This window comes from Squalius cephalus, assembly GCF_949319135.1.
Source record: "Squalius cephalus genome assembly, chromosome: 7".
Lineage (NCBI taxonomy): Eukaryota > Metazoa > Chordata > Actinopteri > Cypriniformes > Leuciscidae > Squalius > Squalius cephalus.
Window position 1 is genome coordinate 45,800,820 of NC_137128.1, and position 16,081 is coordinate 45,816,900.

The following is a 16,081-nucleotide window of genomic DNA, read 5'->3' on the forward strand; positions in this document are numbered from 1 at the left end:
AATTTCACCATAGTGTAAGTGAGTAAAGAAATTAGATGTTCTTTGAACTTATGTTTCAACTATGGAAATGTATGCAATACATGTTGTGTTCTAATGTAGAGGACCCCTGCTTTCTTAAAAAACACATCAAAGAAACAAACACAAGACAAAGAAATGCATTTATCAGTGGAATATTTATTACAGTCAGTATTACAAATTATCAACATTAAATTACAAACATGATGACAGATTACATCCCTCAATCTCTTTGAGTGCCCTTATCTATTTTTAATCCCAGGTGTATGGTGTAGGTCCTTTGCCTATTTATTCCTAATGTTCCTTTTAAATGGTTCCTGTTATATTTAATTTACACCTTTTTAAACTACTCTGTGATATCTGTGATAGAATATGATACAAGAGAATAATATGTGCTATTAAGATTAGGCCAATTTTGGGTACTGACATCTATAGTACTTATAGTTCTTAGGGAAATGAGAGAACAAATCCAATGAAAAGGGCACTCAAAGAGCTACAATGACTTAATAACATTATTTTTCTAATTTTCAGATGGGGATGTGAACATGAACAAAAAGCCAGAGAGACATATGAGGCTTACGCTGCACAACATCATCAGGACCTAAGTGTTCGTGATGCCGGTCTCCACATTGATACCTCCCGTCCCTACCTTGGAGCATCTCCAGATGCCTTGCTGTCCTGCTCCTGCTGTGGCGATGGTATTTTGGAAATCAAATGCCCACACTGTGCCAAAGACACCGGAGTCCTCAGTGCCACTGAAAAGAAACATTTCTGCATTGAGAACATAGATGGTACACATGCACTTAACAGAGATCATCAATACCACTACCAGGTGCAAGCCCAGTTGTTTGTGACGAAGCGGAAGTTTTGTGACTTCATGGTGTGGTCTACATCCAATTTTTTTATACAGAGAATTTTGCCTGATGCTGACTTTTTTACAGAAGCAGTGCAGAATGTTGAGGGCTTCTATAGGTCAGCCATTTTATCTGAGTTATTGGCCAAGACATGCCCAGATAGACTGCTGTCAGACAAAACACAGTCCACAGACTCATGAAGTGAATTACTAGAATTGTTGGGTCTATGTAAATTATATTGTGGTCTAGACCTACTCCATTTGTAATGTTTTTCTTTTAATTTCTTATGATTTGATACTATAAATAAAATGTAATTGAATTATTAGTAAGATTTGCCAGTGTGTAATTCTACATACATTTAATATCCTTTTATAAAGAACAACAGCATAGTCAAAAGTTTGAGGGCTGGTTTATTTTACAAAAACATCTTTCAACACGTTTATAAAAGCCAACCTAAATTACATAATGTACACTCATATACAACTTCTTTTATAACGTTTGTCCTGCAAGTTTCAATTTAATACAAAGTGTGAATGTGTTAAGGGAACTGACACATGACAATTTTAAGAGGTTTATAAAACAGCAGAGTGATACAGTAGCCACTGTACACACCATCTTAGATTACGCAGCCACTAGCCTGATACATAACTTCAATAATAGTATAATAGATGGTCTTAAAAGAGCTCTCATCCACAAATATGGGTTCTATGCAACTACTAACTAATAACTCTGTTACATTTCAGCTGATTTTAATGGATAAGTAAACAATTGATTGTTAAAGGGATACTCCACTTTATAATGAAAATTCTGTCACCATATACTCACTCTCATGTTGTTTCAAACCTGTATGAATTTCTTTCTTCTGCTGAACAGAAAGGAAGACATTTAGAAGAATGTCAGTAATCAGACAGTTTCTGGTCTCATTGACTTCCATAGTATATTTTTTTCCTACTATGGAAGTCAATGAGACCAGAAACTGTCTGATGAGGGTGAGTATATGGTGACAGAATTTTCATTTTAAAGTGAACTATCCCTTTAATGTACTGGTACAACTATTTACACTTGGAATTGTTACTTAAATGTGTTTAACTTTGAAACCTCTCTGTTAAAGAATAACAGTTTTTTTTAGCTAATCAATTGGCACCACTGAGGGGCACAGATTCGTCAGGGCACAAGCCACTCTGACTATTTTGTCAAGAGAGGTGAACTCTTCTTCTTCTGATGACTTAATCAGAAGACTAATGGGCACAGGTCCATGCAACATCCTGTACTTGGATCGTGCTTGACCAATTACCCTCTCAACATGTATGCGGACTGCTGCAAGTTTTCTGGAATCTTCCAGTTCAACAGCGCCCAGCTGTTTTTTCCCCCGTGTAAAGGCAGGAGTTTCAACCCTTGCACAGTACAAGCCAACTTGTTCCTGAATCCTAAAGCCACGGTCTGCTAGGATCAAGTCTCCTGGTAGGAGATTATCCAAAAACCCACTGTTTGCTGTAATGTGAGCATCAGTTGACCGCCCACCCCAGCCCTTGGAGATGAAGGAGATTATCCCTTGTGGAGTTATACCTATTAGGTATTTTATGGTGTTGTGCGATTTATACTGAGAGTATGTCTGGGCCCTTGCCTTCAAATCTTTAGGTCTGTCAATGGTAATTTCAAAACAGTCTATTACTGACATACAATGCTTGAAAGACTTTCTGAAACACATTGGCAGAGATGTTTGGACATAATTTCTGTCAGGCCATACCACACACACAGGTACTAAGTTGTCATTTAGTATATTAATGACATTTGTAAACACTCTTGAAATTGTAGACATATGAACACCAAACAGATATGACAAAAAAGCAATCGGAAGGTTAAGCCTGATCCTCATTAATGTTAACAGTAGCTGGTGGAAGATGGTGATGTTTGCCGTATCCTTAAGTAATGGAGTTACCAGATCAATCATTGCCATAAACACTTTATAGTTGGGCAGTCCTGTAAAGGTTTTAAGTTTGTCACTGTTTTCAAAAGTGCTCTGTTCCAGATCTGAGGGCTTCAGCTTCTCCTTCAGAGCAAACGTATCACCCCGGAGTTGCTGACACTCAAATTCAAGAGACTCAATGTAGTCTGAAGTGAGGTTGGTTTGGCACATTGCATCACATTTGCCACTAGTTTCACTAATACTAGCCTCTTCTACAATCTCCTCTTCAACCTCATTTAACACATTCATCTCAGCTGACAGATTGAGGAGTGCCCTGGCAGCTTCACGTTTGGACGACGCCTGACGCTTTTTTTTCTTCATTGCCTCTCTGACCTCATACTTCCCTAGACTTCCCAGGGCCCGCCGCTTCTCGGGGGACTTGGTGTGCGCAAACACTGACGGCACATAATCAGGGGATAAAGGGTCATCACTCTTCTGTCCTGATAAAACAAATCATCTGCCTGTGAGTACCACCAAGAGGGAGCTTAGAACCATGGTCCCAGCCTATAACTATCCTGACACATCATCCATTTTATATTTGTAAAGTAAATTACAAAAACAACTTCTGGATGGGAAAAGGGTAATTTACAATCACTTAAAATTGTCATGTGTCAGTTCCCTTAACACATTCACACTTTGTATTAAATTGAAACATGTAGGACAAACGTTATAAAAGAAGTTGTATATGAGTGCACATTATGTAATTTAGGTTGGCTTTTATAAACGTGTTGAAAGCAGCACGAGGTCTGCTCTGTGTTGTTGTTTTTTTCAACTTGAGGGTGAGTATATGATGACAGAATTTTCATTTTAAAGTGAACTATCCCTTTAAATAGCCTCACATGTGTCGATGTTTACATTGCCTCTAACATAAATGTATGCGCATCAGAGAGAAGCATAGACATTTAAGTGGCACCAAAATCTGCGTTGTTATTTGTGTCAGATCCAGATGACACTGTTAGAGACGGGTGATCAGTGTATTCCTGACATTAAGCTAACGTTAGCTACGTTTGTGAATGGGTAACGTTAGACTGCACAGCCCTATCACGCTAGCTGGTACTTGCTCGTTATATAGCTAACTTAGGTTACTCAAGTTACAAATGACAATTTGACTGGGTCTCCATCTGGACAAGGATGACGGTATGGTATTACACAAATGAAGTACACGTAACTGGGAAATACATGAACCTTACCTTGTAAAAAATGCTCGCTGCAAATCCTGGAGTACTTGGAGGGCTGCCAGTCCTTTCGGCTGATGGCAGCAACCCATCGCTGCCTTCTCTCCCCATCAAATGGTATTCGATAAAAAGATATATTGGCTTTACCCTGTCTATTAGCACAGCCCACGGCACAACACGAAATGACCATTTTACTACAAGAACGAACACAAACACGTACTCGTTTGGCTTGCCGTCCGTCTACAGAATAGCTCTTCCGCCGTCCGTCATGGCGTTCAGAATTCGCGCGAGTAGAGCGTGACGTCACGTGCAAAGGGTCTATACACAAAAATAATACACACTTAACAGGATCGATTGATGTATAACACAAGCATATAAGATAAAAAGTAATTTTTTTTTTTTTTTTTTTTTTTTGCACTGATAAGGAAAAAACGAGCCTATCGCGCCGGCGCAATAGCCGACCTCAGGGGGTTAAAGACCCCCCGAAAAGAGCGCAGAGATTGGCGGGCTGGCATTTCAAGGAGAAGCCTGGATGTTTGGCCAGGAGAGCTCTCGCAGCGTCCGGCGGGAGTTCAATACTTATAGTGTCGGACGGGTAAGTACTGCTGGCATCCTGGAAGGTAAAGTTTGGATGTTCAAACTGGAGGGTTCTTGCGGCAATAGTCACGGCATCGGAACGGGTAAACCTCGCCAGTCAGGAAAAGAGAAAAAACGTAAATGCTTGACCGGAAGGGTTTTGCTACGTCTGCTGGGAGATCAATACTCACTGGACGGAAAAAGAGAAGACATGGATGCTCGACCGGGAAACCTCTCGTTGTGTCCGCTGGGAGCTCAATATTCACTGGACGGAGAAGGAGGAGACGAAGATGCTTGACCTGGGGAACTCTCGGTGTATCCGCTGGGAGATCAATACTCACTGGACAGAGGAGGAGGAGACGAAGATGCTTGGCCTGGAAACTCTCGTTGTGTCTGCTGGGAGATCAATACTCGCTGGACGGAGAAAAAGAAGTCATAGATGCTCGACCGAGAAGGCTCTCGCTGCGTCCGCTGGGAGATCAATACTCGCTGGACGGGGAAAGAGAAGACATACACTGTAAAAAAAAACTGTAAATTTACAGGAAACGGTCTGTATTTTTTAACAGAATTTTGTCGTTTTGTCATTATACAGTGAATACCTGTTATTTTACAGATATTTGTTGTAATTTAAAGGTCCACTATTAAATTTACAGGTAATTGCTTTTATTTTGGTTTTACATTAATTTTACGTTTTTTTAAAGGAAATTCTCTGTAATTTTATAGGGTTATGTGTAATTTTACATACAAAATTAAGTAATATTTTACAGATTATTTCTGTGGAATTAGAAAACAAAGAAAATAAGGTATAACTGCAGAAATTAGCAGTCACTAAACATGTTTTCCTTAAAGATTATTAAGCATGTGGGGGTTAAAGTGAGTTTTAAGATTTGTACACACATTAGGCAAGCCTATTTAATTATTTAGTCTTTTAATTTTGTCTTGCAAATAGATGTTCATTTTGATCATCATTTGTAGGCTATTTGCCCGAAAATTTCATTTAGGCCTATATTTTATGTCTTTTATGAATCGTTTTTCCAAATCTGCGTGGCTTTGTGTGCGTTTGTATGTATGTATGTGTGTGTGTGTGTGTGTGTGTGTGTGCCCGCGCAGATTCAAATTATCCGCCATTACGTTTCGTTGCTGCTAGTCCCGCCCACAACAGTTAGCTACCTACAGATCTGTCTCTGTCGTCGATCTGTGTCAAGGGCAAGCGGGAGATTTGAAGTTTCAGTCTACGCTCGTGAAGTAGTCGTGGATTGTGATCACAGTGGATCAAAGCTATAATCGTATTCGACAGAAGCAGCCAGCCGTGAGCAGGAGCGCTGAACACATATTAGTTGTTTGTAGTCTGGGTGTCAGTCAGTCTAGAAATAACGCGCCCTTTTTCAGTGAGCCTGGTTCGTCGTCACAGCAGACCTCATCCCGACCGATCAACGGCTGAGGTAAGAGTCTCATACTAACGTTACATGTGTGTACGATATTTTATATTACATTTGTGTTAAGTGGTTACACAGTTTCCTTGCTAACGTTAGCATTCTTAAATGATGTTCAGTTATAACTGGGTCAGGGCAAAACACTGAAAATGCAGCATGCGTTTTTTAATTATCGATCTGTGTTAAGAAAGATCAGTTGAACCCAACCCACATCTCTACTTGTTAACTTAAAGACCTAAAACAATCTTTAGTAGACTTGTTATTCATATTAAAGTCCATAATTGTGTATAAAATCTTCGTTATGATAGTCAGTAACATTAAACCAATAAATGGCGGGATATTTTGAAACACTGTCTGGAAGCTGAAAACTTTTCTCTTAAAAAACATACTTTATTTTATTATAATAAAATTGTAGTAAACACGTTTTTAGCTGATTTTTTACCATTGTAATAGCCACAGTTTTACTAAAAATAGGCCTACTAGGTGTGCAGCTAGGTCACAGTAAATCATATTCATTTAACATTACTTTCTATAAATGTAACTTAGCTAAAATCACATGGCAGCTCAAAATATTACTGTTAGCCTTTCCAGCTCAGCTTCAAGATCATAGTCATTTGAGTTTTTGCATTGTCCCAATGGAACATATTCTGACATGTGTAAATCTAATACTGAGTTTTAAAATAACTTGTGTGTGTGTGTGTGTGTGTGTGTGTGTGTGTGTGTGTGTGATTTCAGGTCACGTGGAAAGCAGATGATCATGGCAAACAAGGTATGGGAAGAATTCATTAAAACATAAAAATCATAACGGTTCTGATTCCATATGTTCATAACAGTCTTCTGATTCCATATGATTGCACTAAAAGTATGCACAAGGTTTGGATTTGCTACAGCAAGATTACGATTGTGTTAGATTCCACCCATCTTTCTTTCTTTTTTAAATTTTTTTTAACTACCCACTAAGCAAAATGATGTCCGAAAGACTTCTTTTCAATGTCTTTGTTACAAAAATCAGACGTTGAAATGCCGTCCACTGAGGAGCCAGAATGAAAGTTATGACGTCTTTTTTTGACGTGTTCTGCACGTCCGATATAGACGTTCATCGAACCTTCGTACAAGGTTAAAACTAGTTCAGATGTGGCCATTGTGGACATATTTCAACATCATTTATGGTCTCATTTAGACATAATTACTTTGATTATTGCTGTCTTATGATCTTACTGAGAATTAACAGAGGTTTAGATGTTGATATTCGTTTAATTTGAAGTGTCACCATTGTGGCGATCCGTGTTTGCTTTAGTTGGGCTCTTGGTCCCCGTTCCTTTTATTTTAACTTTTCTTTGGCTGCTGTAACAGTGTGTTTGTGTAACACAATTGTTGTGGCAGAGAAAGCCTAGAAAAAGTATGAGGTGTTATCAGTTCAATGTTGATGATGACATAATTATCACAAAATGGGCCTTTAATATTGTGTTTAAAGTTTTGTGTTTATATTTGCCATTAATAACCACCAACCTTTTGGAACTGCATTATTGGTGAAGGTGTATTTATTTGAAGGTGTATAAAAAGCATGTGCACATTATGTTTTGAGCAAGAGTATCATACAGTCACACACAGACATCAAGATTTTGGATATGAATCACAACAACGGTGACAACCAAAAAAAGCTTGGGAATTAAGGATGAGTTTTGTACTATGAAAGCTACCCATCATGCATTGCAGCATGAAGCTTTTTTTTAAATTGTCACCATTGTTGGAAATCATATGCACAATCTTGATGTCTGTGTGTGACTGTATGATACTCTTGCTCAAAACATCATGTGCACATGCTTTTTATACACCTTCAAATAAGTGATCATTTTAATGTTTTTGGCACCAATAATGCAGTTCCAAAAGGTTGTTGGTTATTAATGGCAAATATAAACACAAAACTTTAAACACAATATTAAAGGCCCATTTTGTGATAATTATGTCATCATCAACATTGAGCTGATAACACTCAAACTTTTTCTAGGCTTTCTCTGCCACAACAATTGTGTTACACAAACACACTGTTACAGCAGCCAAAGAAAAGTTAAAGTAAAAGGAACGGGGACCAAGAGCCCAACTAAAGCAAACACGGATCGCCACAATGGTGACACTTCAAATTAAACGAATATCAACATCTAAACCTCTGTTAATTCTCACTAAGATCATCTGACAGCAATAATCAAAGTAATTATGTCTAAATGAGACCATAAATGATGTTGAAATATGTCCACAATGGCCACATTTTAACTAGTTTTAACCTTGTACGAAGGTTCGATGAACGTCTATATCGGACGTGCAGAACACGTCAAAAAAAGACGTCATAACTTTCATTCTGGCTCCTCAGTGGACGGCATTTCAACCTTTGATTTTTGTAACAAAGACATTGAAAAGACGTCTTTCGGACATCATTTTGCTTAGTGGGGCTCTGTCATTTAGAAACATGACTTTTCCTATCACTACTATCTTAATGACACATATCTCTACCTTTTAATCCAGCTAGATGATCTGACGGTTGCTGCTCGCATCTCAGCCTACCTGATGGAAAATTCTTGCTGGATGAATGACCTTCACCTTCAACTCAACCTTGCCAAGACAGAACTGCTTATGGTTCAGCTTTCAGCCAAAACATACTTGCTGTGATCCTGCTGATTTGCCTTATCATTAGGAGGATCAGGCCCTTCCTATCTGAGCTACACAACTCTCTTGTTCTATCCAGACTGGGCTATTGTAATCAGGGCCGGATTACCCAATGGGCATTATGGGCACGTGCCCAGGGGCCCATGCGCACTTGGGGCCCAAGAAAAGGAAAAAAAAAAAATTCTAAAGAAAATATATATTTTTTTCTTTTTACGGAGCGTATTGTATAGTTGCGCAACTTGCGCTAAGTGTCTGTCTTTCTAACAAAAAGACTCACGTTAATGTATTATATCTACAGTCAGTGGCGTAGACCGTAGGGCGTTGGTACTTGAGATTTTTGACGCGTTGGACCCGGGTTCGAATCTGCCTTTGGCCGAACTTGATCTTCTTCTTTCTCACTTTTGATATGATATGGTTATTATTTATATGCAGCACACAACTATGCAGTTTTTTCAACCTCATAATGTTTATTTTAGGTTTCAGACATTTCAATACATATAAGCAAGCACCGAGTAAAACAATACATTTGGATTAAGCGTGAAAGGTTTAATAGGCTATGCATAATAAATGACGCTGGCTTATCTTTTTATTAGAGGTGGGCATAGATTAATTTTTTTAATCTAGATTAATCTAGATTAATTTTGAAATTAATCTAGATTAATCTAGATTAAAATGGCTCATTTGAATTCTGCCGAAGGCATTCAGAATATGTGTGCTACCCAAATAATGACTATAAAAGTAAGTCTTTGAGAACGGGTTTCTCAAGCCAGGTGGCGCATTAGACCAGGGGCTCATCTCCTGTTTCCAAAATGCATCACAAACTGCTTGAGAAAGCTGTTCTACTCATAGACTGTAAAAGGTTACTACTGTACTGTTACCGTCCGTAGGCAACATTAGGTAGGCCTATGTTATTATCAACTACTATAGGCTATCAATTAGGGATGGGCGATATGGCCTAAAATCCATATTGTGATATACATTGCAGCCTCTTGCGATAACGATATTATAATAAAACCATTTCAGAACAGGTTACACAGACCCTGCTAAACAACTGCTAAATGTTTTTTTTTTTTTTTTTTTTTTTTTTTTTGAAAGGGTGTATGTAGTTTTGAGAACATATATTGTGCAAAACTGTAAGTATACAACATAATTTTGCAGATAAATAAAATTTAAGTACACTAGCTGCAGAGACTTTTAGGTCTAATGTTTATTATGGCTTGGAGCTTATGAAACCCCAAATTTAAAATGAGAATATTGTCTAACTGATGTCTTTTCAGTTAAAAAGAAACACAACAACGATTCTTAAAATCGGGCGCTTTTAATAAAAAGAGATTATGTGCTACACCACTCAAGATATATTGGGAATAATACGCGCGCTGGTATTCAGTGATATGTTTCGTTTTGAATTTGAGGTGGTAGAACGGATTAGTCGTGTGTTAACTTACCGAACTGTTACACCACACAGTCTACGTCGGACGGCTTAAATCCGAACCAAGTCCAAATAATGGATGTTGCACCGATCTTTTACACCAGCTTTCACTTTCAGCCGTGTTTACTTAAGATGACGACGAATATGATGCGTTGCAGCCGGGTGTTCCTCGCGGCCGCGGGTAGATTGCGTCATCATAGCTTGTGTAGCTTGAGCCAGCTCCCAACCCAATTGGAGAATAGATTAACGGCGATATTTTTTTTATCGCGCGATAAGAGTCTCGCGTTAACGCAGCGCGTTAACGCCGATAACGGCCCACCACTACTTTTTATTAAGCAAGTTAATATCAGTGTGTATTGATCACTGATGGTATAAAGTTAAGCCTCCTTAAGAATTTCACATGCTGAAAGGCAGGCTGATATATTTGTATTCATAATATAATTCAAGCGCAGCTGTGGGAACGCACTGACTTAACAACCCCGCCCCCACGCGAACCTTTCGCCGAACCCCGCCCCCCTTAGTCACTGTTGCTACGTCCGACAAACAAATGGTCAAACACGACCAGCGCGACAGATTGCCATGACGGGAAGAGGTATACCCGTGCGTGTCAGTGACCATTTTTGGAGCAATACCTCCGCGATATCCTCCAGATCGAGGCAAAAGGGGTTACAGTATGCAGTGGAGGGATATATTCAAAATATAAAAATACGCAATGAAGGAGACACAACTACTATCTACGTCTCTATCGAGGCTAATGCTTACCGGTGTTCATACACATAATTTGTGATATGACAAAGAACAAGAAAACAAGTGTTTAAAAGCATTGAAAGACACTCACTGTTGTGTTTTTATGTGAAAGAAAAAAAACTCTCTGAAAATAAAAGTGCTGTCAATCATTTCTTATGTGTGTTTTTTCGCATAACACACTATGACTAAAATTTTAAATGCTGCAAAACACATGGGAGTTATATTCTCGATGCTGTAGTTTATCTGATCAGTCACAGTATATCATTAATCAAGCTTAATTTGACTTTTCAACTACAATTAGGCAGGTGAACTGAAAGCTTTTACAATCTTTTAGCTATAACTTATATCATTGACAAAAGTACGTGGTGCATTTTCTTCCAAAAATGATTTTCTTTCTCAAATTCATGCTTCAAGTTGACAAAGCACAATAACGAAATCACACAATAACTGTTTAACCAGACATAGCCTTAATTTGCATCTAAATAACTTTCATTGCTTGTCTTTCATAATGCACTTACGTTACCATAATATTTATTAGGGGGACAACAGATCACAAAACTCGGCAAATGGCGGTTGGGGGGGGGGGCCCTACAAGACATTGTGCCCAGGGGCCTTGAAATTCTTAATCCGGCCCTGATTGTAATGCTCTCCTGGCAGCTCTTCCAGTTTCAGTCAAACCTCTGCAACTGATCCAGATGCTGCAGCAAGAGTTGTCTTTAAAGGTAGCCCTATGCCTAAACTCACTGCTTCAGATCTGTGTCTCCAGAAGCATGTGTTCTGCAAGTGAACGGCGCCTTGTGGTGCCATCATCCCAAAGAGACACAAAACCACTTTCACTGACATTTACCTGGACTGTTTCCTGGTGGTGGAATGACCGGCGCAACGCAACACATTTTCAAGAAACTGCTAAAGATCCATCTTTTTCATAAACACTTCACCCAATAATACTAAATCTTTGTAAAAAAAAACAAAAACAAAAAAACACCTTTCTATGTGTACTGTGCTAGACTAACTGGGACTTGTCACTGCACTTGTTGCTTTTTATTATCTTTAATTATTATCTTAATTGGTTAGTCACTTTGGATAAAATGTAATTGTAAATGTTAAAATAAGTTATACTGTAAAGGTATACGGTAATTGCTTTTTATTGTGGATATTTTTACATGTTCTAAATTATATACTAAGCTTCTATTTCCTATCAATCACTTATCTTGATGTTTAGTGTTTGTTCAATTACTAATACTGTAAATATGCAGGTAATTTGTACTCATACATTTAGTTAATTTAAAAGAAATTGGCTGTACATTTGCTATTATTAAGAACTTAATTAGAGATGTTGTGAAATTGGATCTGTACAAATAAAAAATAAAACTGTAAATTTACAAACATTTGTATTTGAATTTATGTACTTGTGTGCATTTTTTATACATAATTTCATTGTTATTTTACACATAAAAACTATATTAAAAGAAAATTACTGTAGATAGACAGCATTATTATATAAAATAATTTTATAAAACCTTAAATTTACAGTATTTAATTGTTTTAAAGGTGTATATGACTTTTTAAAACATTAAAAATCCCAATAATTACATAAGATTTAATGTAATATTAAAGATATAATCTGTTATTTAATTATGGAAAATTACTGTATTTTAACGAGATTGTTTTTTGCCGTTATTTTACGGTAATTTTCTGGCGCCCCAGCTGCCGGAATAATACCGTTTTTTTACAGATTTTTTTTTTACAGTGTAGAATTTATTTATTTTTTTACCTGACAAGGGTTTGGTGAGCTTTTTTGATATGGAATCGGTTGGTCCTGGTGTAGCTTTGGTAAGCATCTGAGGACCTTCTTCCGAGAGCTTGGATCTGCTGCTGGGAGAGGCCCTTTTGGGCTGCTGAGGTTGCTGCCCCGATGTGGAATGAATGGCTGGAGAAATTTTTGGCTGGGATGCCTGATTTCTGGAGAACGGATTTTAGGTGCTTTTGGAACCAAAAGCGTGTTGCGGGTTTGTTGGAGTCATCTACAAATAGGGGTTCCAGAGGGGATTTAGCGTGAGAGTTTCTCAGTTGAAGGTATGCCAGTATAGTTTGGTATGGTTGAATTGGTGACGAGAGGCTGAAAATGTATATGAGATGGCCTTTTTTGGTTTGGTCTGTTTTGCTCTGTTTAATCAGAAAAGAGATTGTTTCACTGTCAAGTACTGATAGGTCTGAGATGCTTGGGTGAACTTTTGGGTCAAATCTGGAAGTGATAGCCGGTTCCGAGCATCTGAGAAAACCGGAAAAAAAGCTAGAATAAACATGGCGTAGAGAGTGCGAGAGGTATTAAGGGATTGGTAGCCTGTGCGGAGGGTATGAATACATTTAGTAAGAATATCTAACGTTATGGGTTGTCTGGAGTCGGAACAGGTGGGCTGGGATCGTTGGATGCCTTTAATTAGGAGGGAGGTTTGTGAATTATTTATCTCTGGGGAGGGGACGCTGTGTATTAATTTGTGAAAAAATTGGATACTGCTCAGGTAGCCTTTGATGGACCTGACTTGGAGGCCCTTAACGATGTTAAGGTAAGAGATTTATTTTATTTTATTTATTTGTTTATTTAACAGGGACAGTGCATGGCACTCAGCCATACCAGAATTAGCTACAAGCTAAATTTCATCTGTAGTCCCTGGGCAGGAAGAAGTAACATACAATTTATCCAACAAACACATATAAATATACCATAAAACATTATCACACAAGTAGCCTTTCAGACAACAACAAAGTTTCACATTCTTAAAAAACACAATAAAACAAAACAACAGGACAAAATAAAGTGCCATATTTTTGAGTTTATGATTATTGGGTACATGATTGTATAGATTTTAGCCATAATTTTATTTTATATTTAAAACAAGTAAATGTACTGATGTCTCTAATCTCGTTTGGGACTGAGTTCCAGTACTTAGAGGCTCTGATAGAGAAGGCTGATCTGCCAAACTCAGTACGTCTGTGCTGTACGGCACAGTGACCTCTACTGGTCGCCCTGGTTGTTCTCCGACTATCTGGGAGCAATGATATGAATTCCTCTAATGGGGGTGCAGCGAGATTATTAATTACTCTGTACACTAAGCAAACATTGGCAAAGCGCATAAAATTTTCAAAAGTCAAGAGTTTGTGCTTTTGAATGATACTGCAGTAGTGATAACCTGATGGCTTTTTGTCTAATACTTTGAGAGTTTGTTTATATAGCGTTTGTAGTGGAGCAAGTATTGTTTTTCCGGTTTGTGACCAACTTGTGATGCAGTATGTAAAATGTGAGAAAATCATTGAGTGCATGTACAATTTGGCAGCATCTAGAGGTAACTGATTACGAATGTGTCTAAAATTTCTTAAATTAAATTTAACAGTATTACAAACCTGCTTTATATGTTTCTTAAAAGACAACTGTGAATCAAGAGTAACTCCCAGATATTTAAAGTGTGACACAATCAGGATTTTTTCCCCATTTTCAACGACATCTGGCTGATTTGCAGATGCTTGCCTTGTTTACAAGGTGTTATATGGGCTAGCCCCTCCGCCATTTAACCAGTTTATAAAGCAGAAAGATAGTAGAGGTAGGGTAACAAGGGCAGTTAGTAGAGGGGACTGTATTATACAGTACAGGCGTAGTAAGCTTGGACAGACGGCATTCTCAGTTAGAGCTACACGCTACTGGAATAGTTTACCTGTTGAATTGAGAGAATGTAATAATTATTTAAATTTTAAATATAAATTTAAGACATGGCTTAAGGCACAACAGACATGTAACCACTAGTAATTATATATATATATATATATATATATATATATATATATATATATATTTCTTTTAACATATTGCACTTATGTCACTTTTGTAATGTATTATTTTGTATTTCATCTTCTTGCAGTATTTGATTAGGCAGTATATTGATGATACTTGGAACTACATTGTTGTTGTTGTTTTTTTCTGCAGTATTTTATGAAGCACTGTACTTATTGATGATGTTGGACATTAGTTAATATCACCTGCTCGGGACTACGGATGAAAATTAGCTATTTAGCTAACTCTGGCACATTTACATTGAAGTTTTACTACGGTGTTGATTAATGTGCATTGTCCCTGTTAAATAAATAAATAAATAAATAAATAAATAAATACATTTTCATTTTTCCTTATATAAAAATACATACACGCAGTTTTACTGACGTTAAGTGTCATGCAAGACTCAATTTTTGCCATTTCTGCTGTTAATTTGGTTGCCACTTCATATCTGTCTCTTCCATGTGCCAGAATGACCGTGTCATCTGCATACATTTGGATGTCAACTTCAGGACATGCTAGTGGTAGGTCATTAACATATAGACTGAATAACAAAGGGCCTAAGACTGAGCCTTGCGGGACGCCAACAGAACAGTTACTGAATGATGACATTTTGTTCCCAACTCTGGTGCTTTGTCTTCTCATGGTAAGATAGGACTCCATCCATTTCATAGCATCATCAGAAAAATTAAAGTTTGACAACTTAGAGAGAAGAACATTATGATTTACTGTATCGAAAGCTTTTTTTAAATCCAGAAAAACAGCTCCTACAGCACTCCCACTGTCTAGTTTTGATTTGATTTTTTCAACAAAATAGCAGGTAGCCATTTCGGTTGAGTATTTTTTTCTAAAACCAAACTGCATTGGATGAAGTGTTTGTCCAGAATTTAGAAAGTCGGTTAACTGCTCAGTTACCACTTTTTCTGCAATCTTTGATGCCACCGGCAAAATGCTGATGGGTCTATAGTTAGCTACATCAGTAGGTTCCCCTGCCTTGAAAATTGGAACTAACACTGCATTTTTCCAGGCATTTGGAAAAATTGATTGCTTTATCGATAAATTAACTAGGTGTGTAATGGGGGTGCTGAGGGAGTGAATATTGTTCTTTAGAAATGTTGAATCCCACTTGAATGTATCTTTTGCCTTTGAGAATTTTAAAGTGCTTAGTGTCTTACAAATTTTATTTTCAGGAACTTCAGTTATCTTAAAAATGGTCTTATTATAATCTGGTGTTGCTATATTTTTAATTCTTGCACCAAAAATGTCAGATAAATTCTGCACTGATGCGGTAAAATAAGTATTAAATGCAGAAGCTATTTCACTGGGATCATTATTTAAAATTCCATTAATTTTCAGCTCATGTCCATTTCCCTGATTTTGCTTGTTGTCTTTCTTTATT